At 45.3% G+C, this 18,020-nt stretch overlaps 1 protein-coding gene across 2 annotated transcripts in view; it reads left to right on the forward strand.

Moving 5' to 3' along the window:
* Positions 1-13,302: 13,302 nt before the first annotated feature.
* Positions 13,303-18,020, forward strand: part of LOC310666892 (uncharacterized protein) — a 34,464-nt gene continuing 29,746 nt past the window's right edge. For both annotated transcript variants that reach the window (XR_014506056.1, XR_014506057.1), the window contains exon 1: positions 13,303-13,452. The gene's annotated coding sequence lies outside the window, so the exon portion shown is untranslated. The remainder of the gene's footprint in view (positions 13,453-18,020) is intronic.

Raw genomic sequence — 18,020 nt, forward strand, 5'->3', positions numbered from 1 at the left:
GAACTTTCCAGATCATTGTCAGTTGGATATGAATTAATTGAAAACATGAAGTTAATATAAACTGAGTTCCATATTTAAGTTTGTTCCTGGTTCATCATATCTCAATCAACCATGATTTATCCACACACATGGCATCTCATTCGTTTCCACTACTCTCCATGGTCTTGACAATCCTGTGAAACTGTGAAACCAGAAGGGGTATTTTGTGAGGTTATTAACTGGCATATAATTTCGCAGCGTACCCTCAATTATCTACACACCCAATATTCCACATCATAATATAAAATCCCCTTTGCCTCCTGATAATAGTTGTTCAATAGTCCTGTTAGATTTACTTGAGTGGATTGGGAAGAGTGATAAGGGATGCAAACTCATCCATTGGATACAAACTTTTTGACCCTGCCTTAATATATTAAAATTTATTCAGAAATTTTGCAAATATGCACAGGAACACATATGTTTGACTCATAATAAATACCTTGCCATCCCGCTCAGGGAAATCTTGCTGAGACCTGAACAAAAAGCAACTTGTTTTCTTTTGTAGAGTCCCAGAAGAACTACAGTTTATGAGTGACCCATGAACTACACCAGAATTACCCAATTTACCATAATTGCATCTCTTAATTCTTCTAGTTCTGTGGTTCCCAATGTGGGGCACAGGGGGGCAGTTTGATTTTTAAGGGGGGCAGTTTGAGAATGAATTATGAACAGTTAATGGTCTTTTAGGCTTCCTCCAAGCAAGCAGGAATTCACTTTTTGAATAATAAAAATTATATGTCACATGGAGGGGGGCCTCAAGATTTTAGAGATGCTTAGATGGAGCATGGCAGGGGGAAAGGTTGAGAACCACTTATCATATAACCACTGCTCTAGTTAGTAGGGAATTCAGGGGTCAGATGTGAAACTAAGAGCCAAGACTAGAGGATGCTATTAATACACTATCTACTGTGCCATTTGAAAATGGGGCCATAGAGACACGAGTCTCTGGACTCAGCTATACAGCGTGTTGCAAAGTGCATTGGGGATGATGGACTATGGCAAATTCAATCTATTTTGCAAGACTTTATCTACTTAGAAGCAGCTGTTCTACCAGCAAATTTCAATCATTTGTGACAAAAAGATAACAATCATTGTTTCTTATTTTTTAAATTGTCATAAGAATGCATAGGCAAAAGTCTATTTAATTGTTGGATTTGGTTATTGTTTCGTACCTGAGTGTAATCAGTTTTAAGGAGTTTTTTCAAGTTGTAATAAGAACAGTCAGTCCTCAGGTGTGTTTGTTGCTGGGAGCCCCCCAGACCCCAGGTTATATAGCCTGTATTCACACCTAGGTCATACCTGATAGGCCAATTCAAACTTCCCATCTAGAGCTGGATTGGACGGCTCCTATGGCCAATCAGATTACTACATTCTAAAATCCTACATGCCTATTATTCTTAGATCCCAGCTCCAGACATAACACTGAGACAAACCAGGCAGCCTCTGAAAACTGAGCTCTTTTGCTGAATCAGGGCCTTTCAGCTAGTGCATTTTTTTTCACCTAGTGCAACCCCCTCTTGTACCTATGCTGTCCCTAGTCTCCCCATTAAGGAGAACCAAGAGAGAGCTCTGCTGAAATATGATCGATATGTTTTCATCTTAGAGAATCCAGAATTCTGAGCAAGTTATTATTTCCCCTATAGTTATGTAATTATCTATAATTACTACTTCTCCAATTCCTTAGTGAAATATACTCAGAGTCGCAAAGTGATTTCATGCTCTTTATTCAGCTCATAGTGGTGAGGAGGATTGAATGAAAGTCCCCTCAAAATATCTGCTTTATATACATTATTTACACAATGGGCTGCACATGATTGGCTAATTCTGGAATTCTACCAGTCAGACTGCTGCAATTTGGATCCTATTGTTCTAGGACCAATCAGACTGCTGCAGTTTGGATCCTATTCAACTCAGTACATAACACCCCTCCCCTCTAAGTTCCAGTCCTGCCCGGGAGGTCGCATTCATAGTCCTCAAGGTACGCCGGCGGCCTACGTGTGCGTTGCGGCCTGTGGTGTTCCCTGGTCCGGGGTTCAGGTTCTGGCTCGTGTTCCAAGGATGCTGGCTGTGATGGGCCTGTTTGGTCTGGCGCAACCGGCTCACTCAGTCGTGGTTCTGGTTCCGGTGTCCTTTCGGCCTCGCGGGTCCTCTCTGTATTTACTGATTCTGCCTCTCCTGCTGGCCCCTCCTGCTCTATGGGCCTCACTGCCGCTCTGTTCCCTTGGGACTCCTCTGACCTTTCCTCCTCCTGGTTTTCTCCCGGGAATCGTCGCCGTATCTGGTCACAGTGGCGGCGCCAGCATTGCCCCCCATCTGTTAGCACCTCGTATGACACGGGGCCAGTGACCCTGGTGACTGTGGCGGGTACCCATGCTGGGCCTGCCCCAAAATTCTTTGCGTACACTGGGTCCTGGGCCTCGAAGGTCCGGGGGTTCCTGTCTTTCCCCACCACTACCTCATCCTGAGCTCTATCAGGGTGAAGGCGGTCCAATCTGATTGCAAGGCGCCGACCCATTAGTAGTTCAGCGGGGCTCCGGCCAGTCGTTGAGCTGGGGGTGCTGTGCTGTGCTAGGAGGAATGTGGCAAGGCGGTACTCCCAATCCCCTTGCGTCATGCGGCGAAGGGTGTCCTTGGTGGTCCGCACCATGCGTTCTGCTTGGCCATTGGTGGCAGGGTGGAATGGCGCCGAACGGATGTGGCGGATGGCATTCTGCGCTGTGAAGGTTTGGAATTCTCCTGACATAAATGCAGTCCCGTTGTCTGAGACAAGAGTGTCAGGGAGCCCGTGGGTTGCAAACAGCCTGCGTAGTACCCGGATGGCTGCGGATGTAGAAGTGGACGGTACCAGTGCGACTTCCAGCCATTTGGTGTAGGAGTCCACCACTATGAAGAATGTTTTCCCCTGAAAGGGGCCAGCGAAGTCCACATGCAGGCGTGACCATGGTGCTCGGGCAGACTCCCAGGACTGGACTGGGGCCCTTGGGGGATCTGGGCGGGATTCTTGGCAGGCCTGGCAGTGTTTGACCCAGGCCTCTATCTCTCCGTCGATCCCCGGCCACCACACATAACTCCTGGCCAGGGCCTTCATTCTTACTACCCCTGGGTGTGTCTCGTGTAGGGCTGTGAGGACCCTATTGCGGAGGGGCTGGGGAACAACGACCCTGCTTCCCCATAACAGGCACCCCTTGTGGGCCGACAATTCATGTTTGCGGGTTGTGTAGCCAGCGAATTCTGGCCCAGGGCTGTTGCTGGGCCATCCCCTCCACACCCAGTCCAGGACCCGGGAGATAGAATAGAATCATAGAATCATAGAGTTGGAAGAGACCACAAGGGCCATCGAGTCCAACCCCCTGCCAAGCAGGAAACACCATCAGAGCACTCCTGACATATGGTTGTCAAGCCTCTGCTTAAAGACCTCCAAAGAAGGAGACTCCACCACACTCCTTGGCAGCAAATTCCACTGTCGAACAGCTCTTACTGTCAGGAAGTTCTTCCTAATGTTTAGGTGGAATCTTCTTTCTTGTAGTTTGGATCCATTGCTCCGTGTCCGCTTCTCTGGAGCAGCAGAAAACAACCTTTCTCCCTCCTCTATGTGACATCCTTTTATATATTTGAACATGGCTATCATATCACCCCTTAACCTCCTCTTCTCCAGGCTAAACATGCCCAGCTCCCTTAGCCGTTCCTCATAAGGCATCGTTTCCAGGCCTTTGACCATTTTGGTTGCCCTCCTCTGGACACGTTCCAGTTTGTCAGTGTCCTTCTTGAACTGTGGTGCCCAGAACTGGACACAGTACTCCAGGTGAGGTCTGACCAGAGCAGAATACAGTGGCACTATAACTTCCCTTGATCTAGATGCTATACTCCTATTGATGCAGCCCAGAATTGCATTGGCTTTTTTAGCTGCCGCGTCACACTGTTGGCTCATGTCAAGTTTGTGGTCAACCAAGACTCCTAGATCCTTTTCACATGTACTGCTCTCAAGCCAGGTGTCACCCATCTTGTATTTGTGCCTCTCATTTTTTTTGCCCAAGTGCAATACTTTACATTTCTCCCTGTTAAAATTCATCTTGTTTGTTTTGGCCCAGTTCTCTAATCTGTCAAGGTCGTTTTGAAGTGTGATCCTGTCCTCTGGGGTGTTAGCCACCCCTCCCAGTTTGGTGTCATCTGCAAATTTGATCAGGATGCCTTTGAGTCCATCATCCAAGTCGTTGATAAAGATGTTGAATAAGACCGGATGACCCTGTCTTTCTTGGAATGGTATGCAACTGCTTGTGCCTGAATGGGGCGGTCGGGAAGCAGCTCCAGGCTCATAACCTCTTGTGCAGGTGCTGGGTCGGGGCCTGTTTCCGGTAGTGGTAGCCTGCTGAGGGCGTCCGCATGGCCCATCACCTTCCCAGGTCGGTGAATCAGTGCATACTGGTAGCTGGCAAGGAAAATTGACCACCTGAGGACGCGAGGAGACAGCACTTGGGGGGTCTGCTTTTCGGGGGCAAACAAGCCAAGCAACGGCTTGTGGTCAGTCACCACGGTGAAGGGCCGCCCGTACAAGAAATCATGGAATTTTTTTACTCCCTTCACAATTGCCAGCCCCTCCTTGTCTATTTGTGAGTAGTTCCGTTCGGTTGCGTTGAGTGTCTGGGAAAAGTATGTCACCGGTACGTCTCTTCCATCCGGGAGTTGGTGTCCCAGGACAGCACCAATGCCATAGGGCGAGGCGTCGCATGCTAGCACCACCGGCAGCCTCTCGTCGAAGTGTGCCAAGACCGAGTTTGAGACAAGCAAGTCCTTGACTGCCTGGAATGCAGCCTCCTGGCGCTGGCCCCATTCACCCCAGTAGGACACAGTTTCCTTTAGGTCCTTGCCGAGATTATGGATAGAGTTGAACCCGTGTCAAGCTCCATGCGGCATGGGGCCCCCCTCTATCTGTACCTCTACATAAATTTTCTCTACGTTGGGGTGGGGCAACTGGTATACCTGGAAGTCCGTGAGCTCCGTCGAGTTGCCTTGGTGCGCTGGGCCCCGGGACCTGGGGCTCTTAGATTGGTCATCTGATGCCTGGCGTCGGGTGGGCCGAGCTCGACACATGGGCGATGTGTCCCGATTTTCTGCACTGCCTGCACTCTGCGTTGCGGAAACGGCAGGTCCTCCTCTCGTGGCTTTCCCCGCAGCTTGCGCAGTTCCCTCCTTCTCGTTGAGGCAGCTGCGGTATGTGGGCTGCTTGAGTGTGCTGCTGTACTCGGTGCACCTCCTCCCTGTCAGATCCTGAGTCGTCGGTGAGGTCTTCATGGTGGACCCTCGGTTGGGGTGGCAGGCTCGGCCGTGCCTCTTGCGTCGACCTCTTCGCAGCTTCTGTTGCCAGGGCCTCCTCCAGGGCGACCTGGAACGTTAGGTCCTTCTTAGCGTAGAGGCGTCGTTGCAGCTTCTCATCCTCCAGGCCACCGAGGCGGTCCCGAAGCATGTTCTCCAGCTCTGAGAAGTTGCAGAACCGGGCGGCTTGGCGGAGAGAGGTCACAAACCCAGTTATGGTTTCCCCAGGGGCTTGCCGCTTTGCGTAGAAGGCATTTCGACGAGCCACCACTGAGGGCTGCGGCAAAAAGTGCCCCTTTAGCTGTTCCATTATTGTTTTGTATGGAACAGTAGCAACGTCTTCAGGCGCAAGGAGAGCCCGGGCGATTTCAAACGTCTCCTCTCCGCAGACGCTGAAGAATATCGCCCTCTTCTTGGCGTCTTCTTCATCGGTGACCCCTTTGGCTTCTAGGAGGAAGGTGAAACGGGAGGCGTACGCTTCCCAGTCTCCAGATGCTGGGTTGAACGGCGAGAAGCTGCTGTCGGTTGCCATTCTGAGTTCCTTGTGTCCCGGAGCTGAAGCCTGGATACACGGTGCGAGGCAGCGGTGCGGCAGGTGGCGGTGCTGCGGTGCTGTGTGTGGCAGTCAGCTCAGCGGGATCCCACCTTCGTCGCCAGTGAAATATACTCAGAGTCGCAAAGTGATTTCATGCTATTTATTCAGCTCATAGTGGTGAGGAGGAATGAATGAAAGTCCCCTCAAAATATCTACTTTATATACGTTATTTACACAATGGGCTGCACATGATTGGCTAATTCTGGAATTCTACTGTAAGCCAATCAGGTTGTGGATTCACTTATATCTGGAGCATGATTGGGTGGTTCCTGCCAACCAATCAGACTGCTGTATTGTTCTAGGACCAATCAGACTGCTGCAGTTTGGATCCTATTCAACTCAGTACATAACACTTAGACAGTTCAGCTGGCCGCTAGCAAAACACCACAGATGGAAGAAGGCATTTAAGATCTTCTGTGTCATTCAGAACAGGAAAAAATAAATAGATAAAGAGAGTTCCATTCTGTTTCTGGGACTAGAGACACACAAGGCTCTGATAAATGAAATTTTGCACCATACAGCCCTGGCTTCAATCATTCAAGGGAGTGGTCATTCAAGCCAGACTGTACAATTCAGTATCATGGCGATGTTGGTGTAGAAAGAGATTGATCGGTTTCTATCAAGAAGATTTTTGTGCAAGATGGAGGTGTTATTGGTACTGCTAGCAGTGCTACATCCTCAGGCAGTGTGCATGGTTCCTGTTTCTAGATGCAATGTTAGTGACCCTTTTCTTATCCATCACAAGTATTATCAGCCAGGAGACCTTATAATTGGTGGCATTATTTCGCACAGCTTCCGTTTTTTAAGTATGCTAAACTTCAAACAACGTCTCTCTTCTGAGCTCTTTGATGACCTTGTGTAAGGAGTTGGGTTTTCTTAAAATATCTGTCCTGATATTCTTCTTTTTCACAGCTTCGTTTTATATGCATTTCCAGCTTATATGGAAAATCTTCTGCATGACAGCATTCTGCTCTGTATGGCTGAAAGCATTAATTTAATGGTACATTTATTCTCTCTCAGTTTTGCCTCAGTGTATTAGAACAGCTCCTGTGGGTGATCATAAAAGGCACTGTCTGAATTATCTTGTTACAGCTGAGTTGAATTGTCATAAGCTAGAATTTTCTGAAATATTTTCAGATTTTTATTTTTATTTTTTATTTTGAAACTTTCCGCACCATTGCAGAATTACAACCCTCTCTTGGGGAAAAATAAAGTGGGAAAATGACCTCCATGGTTTAGCCATCTGTGAATAGGGCGGAGAACATTGGGTGCAACTGTTAATCTAGTTTCAGAATTTTTTAGTATTATTTAATACAGTCAAACCTCTTCTTACATCTGCCTCCACTTGAATCTATTTTGCCCAACGTCCGCAGCAAACCCGGAAGTAACCTGCGGGTTTGTGGCCAGTTGTGCAGGCGCAAGAGTGGCGATCGCCACCCACGCCTGCGTACAACAGCGCCTCTCCCAGCAACCCGTTTTGACCTCCAGACGGACCTCCGGAATGGATTATGGTCGCAGGTAGAGGTTCCACTGTATCTAATATTTTGATATTTTACAATAAAGTCTCTTCTTCCATCCAATTATCTTAGCCCACTGCTCCTTTCATTCATTAGTGTTGCTTAATTCGATAGTTTCATTCCGCATTAACTCAGCTGAAATTTCAGTGAATTTCAAAGAACTCTAACTTTTGGAGAAATCCACTTTCTTCCCAGAGAGTATTTATATAAATCACTCTCACAAATGTTGCCATCCATAAATGCCTCTTTATTTTCAAAGCTATAAACTGGTACTTAATTGATCAGCTGTGTAATGTGCAAGCGCATCATAGAAACAGTTCGGGATGGACAGATCAGTATATATTTTGTCAGTTTCACGTGTGTTCACTCATAAATTATTTGTGTTCCATTTCCATACTAATCTGTGATTTTAAAAAAACACCCTGTAAACTTATATTTTAATATGTATTTTATTACACAGTTCTAAATGTGCTTTAGAATAAAACACGACAAATTATTTCTTTCCATATTTTAGTACTTTGGAGAACTGTGAAATTTAAAGGATTATTACATGGATTAGTCTGGGCAGGGCCAGATTTAGGTTTGATGAGGCCCTAAACGACTGAAGGTAATGGGGCCCTTTCTAGGTCCAGCTGTCCTTTGTCAACAACAAATTGTCACTTTTTTTGTTGTTGTTGAATATATGCTATATGGTAATTTATGGACCTAATAGGTATCTAAAGCCATTTGCACATAACAAAATATATATTTTATCAAAGTAATTGTTGAACTGAAATACAATTAATACAATTTTTCCCCCTTTAATTTTTTGGGGGGCCCCAAGAGAGTGGGGCCCTAATCTATAGCTTGTTTAGCTTATACGTAAATCTGGCACTGTGTCTGGGTAATTCAAATTGGGTCACTTAACTTAAAAAGTTGGGCTGAACAAAAGACCCCTCCCTTGCTAGGAAAAGTTTTGTTCATTAGAATTATGTCTGACATACTGCAGTCTATTTGCTTTATTATTTATACTTTCCACCTAATATTAAATAATCTCATTATCCTTAAGAGTTGGTATATTTTTGTTGTTATTGTTGTTGTTATCTTGTTGTTGTTATTATGATGTGCATCTGAACTATGTTAGCAACCTGTGCTCCTTTGACAAACAATATTCATTGCAACCTGATTTTATGTCAAGTATTCTGTATTGCGTTTCCATGCGCTCCTCTGGTTCACCAGAAGCGGCTTAGTCATGCTGGCCACATGACCCGGAAGCTGTACGCCAGTAAAGCGAGATGAGCGCTGCAACCCCAGAGTCAGCCATGACTGGACTTAATGTTCAGGGGTCCCTTTACCTTTATTCTGTATTGCACCAATCTACCAAGATTGGGGCCGTGGGTGGCGCTGTGGTCTATAAACCACAGAGCCTCTTGGGCTTGCCGATCAAAAGGTCAGCGGTTTGAATCCCCGTGACGGGGTGAGCTCCCGTTGCTCGGTCCCTGCTCCTGCCAACCTAGCAGTTTGAAAGGACGTCAAAGTGCAGTGATTCGCCACTTCAAGGTCGTATTTTCTCTTATTTTACCACTACTCACCACTACCAGCACATTCTGGCCTTGGTATTTCTCTGAAAGAGATAAATGAAAATCCCCGGATCTTACCCAACATCCGCCTTGGCTCCCACCTCTATAACAGTGGTTTCAGTTCCAGTGAAACATATCTTGCCTCCACTGAACTCCTCTCCACAAAGGGCAAATTCTTCCCTAACTACAAGTGTGATGTCCAGGAGAATCTTATAGAAGTCATTGGGGGACCTAATTTTGATGTTGATCTCAATATGGCAATTATGCTGTGGAACTACAAGATTCCACAGGTAAGTTGTGCTCACACAAAAAATAAAGAATCGTCCAACCCAGCATTTTAGATTTAGTAAACATTAGAAAACTGTATATATCATAGGGATGGACTGAGCAGTTAATTACATGCCATTTCCTAGCACGGAAAGATAGGTCCACTTCCATCCTGTTCTATCCCATTGCATGCCTTTGTGTGCCATTTCACCCATATTTCCTTCCCCTTCACTTTTCTGCTCACTTTTTACACAAAAAGGACACTTTTCAGTGTCTTTAAATACATTCGTTTTTTGTGCATCTTTACAAGAAACGCAGAATTCCGTGCATGGAAATGCATTGCAAAACCAAGAAATGTGCACACTCCCAATGGGAATTGTGTTTCAATCTACAATCAAATTCAAGAATATCAGATCAGGGTGGATCAAGGAAATTCTTCCCCAATTTATGTCCAAATACAGTGGTGCATCGCAAGACGAAAAGAATCCGTTCCGCGAGTCTCTTTGTCTTGCGGTTTTTTCGTCTTGCGAAGCAACCCTATTAGCGGATTAGCGCTATTAGCGGTTTAGCGGCTATTAGCGGTGTCAGGGGTTCAGGAGCAGAGTCACAGGAGAGGGAGGAAGTGGAGAGCGAGGGGGAGGAGTCCGAAGGAAATGTCAGCGAGGACAGCAGTCCGAGGTCTCTGAGTCTCTCCAGTGACTCGGAAGATTCACAGAAAGGGGCCCCCATAGTCAGGGAAAGGGGAGTGCCCAGGGGGGCACCTCGGGAAGAAGGGACCAGAGGGGACTCAGAGAGTAGCAGCTGGAAATCCGGACCAGCGTCCCCCCCAGAGCACAGTAGGGGGGAGGAGTCCCAGGCATCGGGATCAGGGGGCGCGCGGGCAGCGGGAGAACGTGAGGCAGGAGGGATCACACCCTCGTCAGGGAGCGAGGAAACGGTCATCAGGAAAGTTAAACGCGCGCGCGCGCCAAGTTCAAATGTACAGGAGGGCGGCAAGGTGGGCAGCCCGGGTAGGGAGCCAGGTCCTAAAGCCCGCCGAAGAGAGGGGGAGGAGTCAGAGGGGTCAACGTCTGCCTCAGAAGAGTCCAGGAGGGAGGAGACCCCAGGGGGTAGTAGGACCCAGAGGAAGAGAGAGAGAAGGAAGAGGTGGAGTAAGATTAGAGTCTTAAACTGGTGCGCAGGGGGCGGAGACTCAGACGGAGCTTCGCCGGTCTAGAGTACAGATGTAGAGCTGGGACGCTGAGGCTTGGAAATGGAAACTATTCTTCAATAAAGACTTGGATACGTTACTACCGGCTAGCGTTGGTCCTTGGTGAGCTGGGACCCGGAGCCAGCTCTGACAAGCGGCTATTAAAGGCTTAAGGGATTAGCAGATTAGCTGCTAAAAGGCTATTAGCAGCTTAGTGCCTTAGAAAAAGGGGGTGGGGAGCGGAAAAAAACCCCCCAGGAATCGCAAGACATTTTCGTCTTGCGAAGCAAGCCCATAGAGAAATTCGTCCTGCGAAGCGCATTGAAAAACGGAAAACCCTTTCGTCTAGCGGGTTTTCCGTCTTGCGAGGCATTCGTCTTGCAGGGCACCACTGTACAAATGCTAGGATACAAAGGATGGGGCAATTGATGCCCCGAAGGGGAATTTCACATCTGAGGGGATTTTGAGGAGAGGTTTGAGAAACAGTATCTCTGATGGATATGTGAAGTCTATGTTGGAAAACAAGCCCCCTCGGAAGAGGCTGGCCCCCCTCGCAGGTTCCCAGAGCTTGTTTACTGGTGATCTGCCCTGGCTGGCATCCCCGCAAGTTCAGGAAGATTTTGATAGGCGACATTTCCCAGCGTGGAAAATGCACACCCCCTCCCTCCTTGCATACCAGCAAGAGAAAGGAGATAGTCTATTTACTTCTCTTTATTTCTGACTTTGCAGCACTACAGAAAATATGACCGAACAGCTCAGTCTTCATCAGGCAAGTGACTCAAACTTCCTTTACATATGCAACAGGAAGTTCTCATATTACACACTGAACAAAGCTTTGTGAAGCCTGTGAACTTCCGGGAAGATTCTTTCCCACAGCTAGCCACATCGTGTGATGTTTTCACCGAGCTGCCAGTTTGCAGCTGCGTGGTTCTCATATCGTAACATCCTATGCCTTAAAAATTAATATAATAGGGATATATTGAACCCTTCTGGTTCATGAAAGAAACAAAATGAAATCTAGATTGGAACACTGTATTTAGGCATATGTGTTTTCTTTTGATAATACAGTTTCGGCTCCTGAACGCAAAAAAACCGTAAATCAATGGTCCAGTTTTCGAACGTTTTTCGGAACCTGAACATCCAACACGGCTTCTGCTTGAATGCAAGAAGCTCTTGCAACCAATCAGAAGCCGTGCCTCGGTTGTCAAACATCTCAGGACTGAAAAATGCGCTTTCAGAACGGCTTACGTTCAACAACCGAGGTTTGACTGTACACACAAAACATATATACATACATATCATTTTCCATCTGCTCTTTATTTAGCTCCCATATGGTTCTGCTCTTGTAGTAGATTGCAAAGATCAAGGAGTTTTCTTTCACCAGATGTTCCCAGATGTGGACCATCAATATAAAGGGATTCTCCAGTTACTTCTTCATTTCAGGTGGACATGGATTGGGGTGCTTTATCTGGATGATGACACTGGAGAGAGGTTTTCCCAGATTGTGCTTCCCATGTTTTCCCAGAGTGGCATCTGCTTTGACTTCATAGAAAAATTCCCAAAACACTCTTTTCCAATGACGTTCCTCAAATGGTGGAAAATGGAATTGAAAAATCTAAGATGATCATGAATAGCACTGATTGCACATGGTGAAATTCAGACCATGATTGTTGTGAGAATGTTGCTATTCATCCCAACATTTATGGACATACCACTTAATACAAAAGTCTAGATTATGACAGCCCAGATGGACTTCGCATCTCTTCCCTTTCAGAGTAATTGGGACATAGATTTCCTCCAGGGTGCTATATTGTTTGCAGGAGTTGCAGACATTCCATAAATTTCTTCATGCAATAAATCCTACCTTGGAAAAGGAATATGACTTTATCAGAGTCTTCTGGGAACGTGCATTTAGCTGTTTATTTCCAGGTCCTCTGGTAGACAACATGGGTGGGAGAATTTGTACTGGAAGGGAAAAGCTGGAGACTCTCCCTGCGTCAGTTTTTGAAATGAGCATGACCGGCCACAGTTACAGTGTCTACAATGCTGTCTATGCTGTGGCGCATGCTCTGCATGCCATTTATTTGTTCGACTCCAAGCACAGAGGAAGGGCAAATAAAGGAAGGTGGACATTTTCATATCAACAGAGATGGCAGCTAATATCCTGAGCAGACTCCTTCAGGAGAGCTTTCTACACTTTTGTAAGTCGTCAAGTCTTTTTTTAGCCTACCATTGAACTTTTGTATCCGTTTTTAAATATACACATGTGTATTTAACAAAAACATACTGTGTTTTTAAGTATCTTAAACCTTCGCCTTTTTTCTTTTTTCTTTTTCTTTTTACTTTTCCCCTTCAGCTGCACCATTATCTGAGAAGTGTTTCCTTTAACAATACTGCTGGGGAAACCATTTCCTTTGATGAAAACGGGTCATTAGCAGCTGGATTTGATATTATCAATTGGGTCACATTCCCAAACCAATCCTTTCTCAGAGTGAGAGTTGGAAGCATAGACCCACAGGCCCACAAGGAAAATGTACTCACTATTTATGAAGATATCATTGTATGGCCAGACAAATTCAACCAGGTAGGGTCCATGCTTATCTTGGAATGCATTGACTCATTTGACAAATGTTGAGAAAGTGGGACTCAGGAGAAGCAAACTCCCAAAATGTATTTCCTGAGAGCATTTGCAAATTAGTATCTTCTTTCATTTATGGACAGATGCCGCCTCTTTCTGTGTGTAATGATAATTGCCATTTGGGGTCCAGGAAGACAAAGAAGGAAGGGGCACCATTCTGCTGCTATGATTGTGGGTAAAAGCCTCAGCGCCTAGGGCTTGCTGCTCGAAAGGTCGGCGGTTCGAATCCCCGCGGCGGGGTGCGCTCCCGTTGTTCGGTCCCAGCGCCTGCCAACCTAGCAGTTCGAAAGCACCCCCGGGTGCAAGTAGATAAATAGGGACCGCTTACTAGCGGGAAGGTAAACGGCATTTCCGTGTGCGTCTCTGGCTCGCCAGAGCAGCGATGTCACGCTGGCCACGTGACCCGGAAGTGTCTTCGGACAGCGCTGGCCCCCGGCCTCCTTGAGTGAGATGGGCGCACAACCCTAGAGTCTGTCAAGACTGGCCCGTACAGGCAGGGGTACCTTTACCTTTATGCCTCACATTCTGCTAAAATTGGTTTATTTTAAGGCATTGGAATTCAAATCTGTTGAATAAAAACGATAGATGTTTGTGCTCTGTGGCACACCAAAAGATTGATGGCCACCCTAACTCCTCACTTGGTTGTGAGATAGGCGAAGAAGATAGAGACCCTTACCATGGACCATGAAGTTGAAGGAGGACTCCACAATCGCTGAAGAAGCAAACCTCACATGAAGAGAACCGCAGGACGTCCCTATTTACATCAGAGAAATGAACGTGAAATACTGGCAGCGAACAATGGACAAGGCTGTGGCCGTCCCTGAGAGAAGGAGCTTTGAAGGAAGACTGCAGGCTGACATCTGCTGCATTGCAAGTGATGGGGCAGTGGGGAGAGAGAAGAAAATGAGGGAGGAAACATTAGGCCACATTAGGCGCACCGTCCATTGGAAGTGCTATGAAGACGCTTTGAACAGGAATGGCTTCCCCTCAGGGATTCTGGGAACTGTAGGTGGTTAAGGAGACATAGAGTTGTTAGGCAGGTTAGGGTTAGGCTTAGCGTTAGGCTTAGGGTAGGGGTAGGGGTAGGGTTGAGTTGGTGTAGGGTTAGGGTTAGGGTTCCCTTCTTGTCAGGGGACTTTGGGAATTGTAGCTCTAGTTAAAGGTTAAGGGTTAGCGTTAGGGTTAGAGTTAGGGTTAGCGTCAGGGGTAGGGGTAGGGGTAGAGTTCCCTTTTTGCCAGGGAACTCTGGGAATTGTAGCTCTTGTTAGGAGACCCCCTGTTCCCCTCCAACTCTCTGCACCCTTTTCAAACTATAGCTCCCAGATTCTTTGGGGGAAGAAGCCATGAGTGTTTAAAGCGGCTTCATAGCACATGAAATGGTGTGGATGTGGCCCTGGCCTCCCTCACCCCACTGCCCCTTATTACTGAGGAATTGAAAAGATTTCCCCATGCAAATCTCTCGGAAACAATGTATTTCATCTGGAAAACTATTTAATAAAGATTACTTTTTATTAAAACCTTTGAATGTGTTTGAACTGTGTTTGAGTGTGCAGAGAATGATTTCACTTGAAAGCAATGCCCTTAGATTACAGAATCATGGGCACAAGATGTAGGTCACAACATTATGATGGAAGATTGGGTTAAATTATGGAAAACTGACTTAAAATTTACAGATTGTTCCCTATTGAAGGAGAATTACATGAAGATGATGTACAGATGGTACACAACACCAGTGCAGTTAGGGAAAATGTACAAAACTAGTTCAAATAGATGTTGGAAGTGTAAGGAAAAGGAGGGGACATTTTATCATATGTGGTGGGATTGTAAGGTAATTTTAAAAATTTGGGAAATGATATACAACGAATTGAAGAAAATGTTCCATTTAACATTTGTTAAAAAACCCGAGGCACTTTGGTTGGGGATTGTGGGGAAAGATCTGCCAAAAAAGTTGAAAATCATCTTCATGTATGCGACAATGGCCGCGAGGGTTTTGATAGCACAAGGATGGAAGACTGAAGAAACCCCAACTAAAGAATCATGGCAAGAAAAATTGATGGACTATGCAGAACTGGCAAAACTGACATATAAGCTACGGGACAAGGATAACTGTGATTTTAAAGATGAATGGAAACCCTTTACAAAGTATCTGAAGATGCAACAAAGCGAACTGGACTCCTTGGCAGGTTTTGAATAAATATTCTCAAACTTTTTACTGATAATAATCAGTTTAAATAGTTTGAGGATCTATACAACTTTGTAACATGCAGAAAACATTATTCTTAGAGAAACCAAAGACTGGAACTGAGGGAAGTCAGGGGGTGGGGTGGGTTGGTTATGGGTGGGAGGGGTGGAGGGAGGAAAAATGGGGGGGGGGGACAAGGATGATATGTTTTTTGATAATATGTCTTGTTTAATTTTGAAATAATAATAATAATAATAATAATAATAATAATAATAATAATAATAATAAAGATTACAGAATGATGGAAGAGTTAGACGGGACCACGAGGGTCTTCAAGTCCAGCCCCTGCAGGAATCTTTTGCTCTCCATGGGGCTCAAAGGACGGCCCTGAGATTAAGGGTCTCGTGCTCTACTCAATGAGCTATACGGATTGATCTAAATAGCAAACACCAATTATTTATTTTTTACAATTTACAGTGGTGTAAAATAAATGGTGTAGGAAATGAAATGATTGTTGCCTTTTCATTGTTTAAGGATGTTTTATTAAGACTTTTGATTCAACACACTTATTTCAGTATACAGTTGTACCTTGGTTTTGGGACTCAATTTACAAATGGAACACACTCAACAGGAAGCAAAACATGTTCTGCATGCAAGGCAAAGTTCATAAACCAAAACACCTACTTCCGGGTTTGCAGCGTTCTTAATCCAAGTTGTTCATAAACAAAGCTGTTCTTAAATCAAGGTACCACTATATAAGCATCAATAGACTGACCTTTTAAATCGGAAGCTACTCTTTATGTTTCTAAGCAATTTTTTACCTTTCTATTAATTCACCAATTTTATAATTGCTCTTAGTACCATTAAATAATGCCTTACAGTGGTACCTTGGTTTACGAACTTAATCCGTTCTGGAGTCTGGTCTTAAACAAAAGTAGTCTTAAACCAAGGCATGCTTTCCAATAAAGTAAAGGAAAACGGATTAATCCCTTCCAGACGATGAAAAACAACTCCTAAAACAGCAATTTTACTATCTAACGAGACCATTGATCCATAAAATGACAGCAATAGACCAGGCTGCAATCTACTACCTAATACAGTGGTGCCCCGCAAGACGAATGCCTCGCAAGACGGAAAACCCGCTAGACGAAAGGGTTTTCCATTTTTCAATGCGCTTCGCAGGACAAATTTCCCTATGGGCTTGCTTCGCAAGAAGAAAATGTCTTGCGAGTCTTGAGATTTTTTTTCGCTCCCCACCCCCTTTTTCTAAGCCGCTAAACCGCTAATAGCCTTTTAGCAGCTAATCCGCTAATCCCTTAAGCCTTTAAGAGCCGCTAATAGCCGCTAAACCGCTAATAGCGCTAAGCCACTAATAGGGTTGCTTCGCAAGACGAAAAAAACGCTAGACGAAGAGACTCGCAGAACGGATTAATTTCGTCTTGCGAGGCACCACTATATATATACCCTTACCCTGCCCATGCCATCCTGTGAGGGAATGCCGCGGCAGTCACTTCTTGTCAGCGAAGCTCAATGCTGACAGGAGGAAAAGAAGCAGGCAGAGGGAGAGAACCCCTAGCAGTGGAAGGCAGAGAGGAGGGGGAGAGCAGCTGTAATCTGAGCTCGTTAAGGAAAGGGCGGGGGGACCAAGGTGCCAACAAAATTCTGTTTTATTTTTTAGCTATGCTAGAAAGACCAAAGCAGGTTGCAAAGAATTTTGTTTTATTTTTTAAGTGACAGCAACACTCCTGAATCGCCCTCCCTCTCTGCAGCAGCTGGAGAGATAACCCTAACATACAATAATTTCCTATATTAGTCATTACTTTTGTTGCAACTAAATGATTACTGTACTTTGAAAAATACCTTTGTAAATAAAAACTCAGGCCTTGCTAGCTTCACAGCGTTCCTATGGCAGCAGTTTTCCACATGTCTAGTCACAACGAGAGATGTGTTTAATGACATCATGATGTTAGCTGAGCACAGATAATTTAAAGCCATCATTCCACCTTCTGGGGCCTGAAAGGTATTGAGCCTGCTGCTAAGTGGGTATCCACAAACTCTATAGACTCACACAGAGGGTACATTCTGGGCTGTCTTAGGAATGCTCTTTTGTAACTCAAGTAAATTCCCTTGTATTTAACTTTTGAGTAGACCATAGAGTTGAACTGCCAGCGGATGAAAAATATTGGTGGGGTAGTGTTTTTAAACATTCATTTTATTTATTATCTGCCCTTTACTGTAAGTACCCAAGGCAGATTTAAAAGCACAAGCCATTTCAGTGCAAAGCAATGCAGCACAACTTATTATTATTATTATTATTATTATTATTATTATTATTCAGCAAAAGGTCCCAAATGCCTTTTGGATTTGAGCTGAATGAGAGCATTTACCTTTTGCTGTTGGAACCTGAAAGATGGTGAGCTGGATCTCTGTCTTGCAGACTTACCTTGCTAACCTGCAATTTTAACAGCAGACTACCTTGTGATCCTGCCATTAGGCTCTCTTTCTTAGCCACAACCCGACCCCCAAGCTGTAATATTTGGATAATGTAGACTGCACTGGAAAAGCAATAAAATACAATGAGAGTGCAAACCTCTTCAAGTTTACTTAGTTTGGATGTAGCCTCTGCGCTCGGCATCCAAATGCAGTGTTTTATTTAGTGGTGTACACAGGCTGATTCCAAATTTTAAAAATACAGATCCAATTAGCTTCCTTTTAAATCTGAAT

The sequence above is a fragment of the Podarcis tiliguerta genome (assembly GCF_965153285.1).
Source record: "Podarcis tiliguerta genome assembly, chromosome: 16".
NCBI lineage: Eukaryota > Metazoa > Chordata > Lepidosauria > Squamata > Lacertidae > Podarcis > Podarcis tiliguerta.